This window comes from Panulirus ornatus, chromosome 15, assembly GCF_036320965.1.
Source record: "Panulirus ornatus isolate Po-2019 chromosome 15, ASM3632096v1, whole genome shotgun sequence".
In the NCBI taxonomy this organism is placed as follows: domain Eukaryota; kingdom Metazoa; phylum Arthropoda; class Malacostraca; order Decapoda; family Palinuridae; genus Panulirus; species Panulirus ornatus.
In genome coordinates this window covers 6623809-6624549 of record NC_092238.1, presented here as the reverse complement: position 1 = coordinate 6624549, position 741 = coordinate 6623809, and positions in this window count along the sequence as shown.

Genomic DNA, 741 nt, shown 5'->3' with positions numbered 1-741 from the left:
CGCAAACATGGGTATGCCAGAGCCTTTAAAATGGTCCTTGGGGACACCACGTTAATTTCATAGTCGTTAGTCTTATAAAGTTGTTCTAAAAGTGTTTTTAGAATAAAGTAATTGGCTTCAACCTCCTTGCGCCATAAGTAGATCGGGTCTTGTCTAAGACTAGTTACCTGAGGCGATGAGGTAGGTCGTCTGGTCTTAGGTACACACACACACACACACACACACACACAGACACAGACACAGACACACAGACACACACACACACACACACACAAACACGCGCGCGCGCAGGTGTCTGGAAAAAGGGCTCGACGCGGGGCACTGACGCACAACATCACCTCAGCATCACACCAGCATTTATAAAGATCGTTGGGTTGAGAACGGTATATATATATACCATTGCCATGATCTTCGAATCTCTCCCATCTTGCAAGAAGAAGTCCACTTACGCATGAAAGGTCGCCAGTGTGGTCATCCCGTTAAGGGAGGGACGGCCACCCCACACCAACTGCCGACCCTCCCACACACACACACACACACACACACAGCTGTTCCAACTGCCGTCCACAACTTCGGTCGCCCAGAGGAACCGGACTGGTAGGGTGTGGACTTCCCTCTCTTCCCTCCCTCCCTCCCCCGATATCTACAACGCCTCCAGCGTCCACCTAATGTCAGAGGCAGGTCGCTCCGTTCTCTTCGCTCCTCCTCCTCCTCCTCCTCCTCCTCCTCACACCAGCGTGC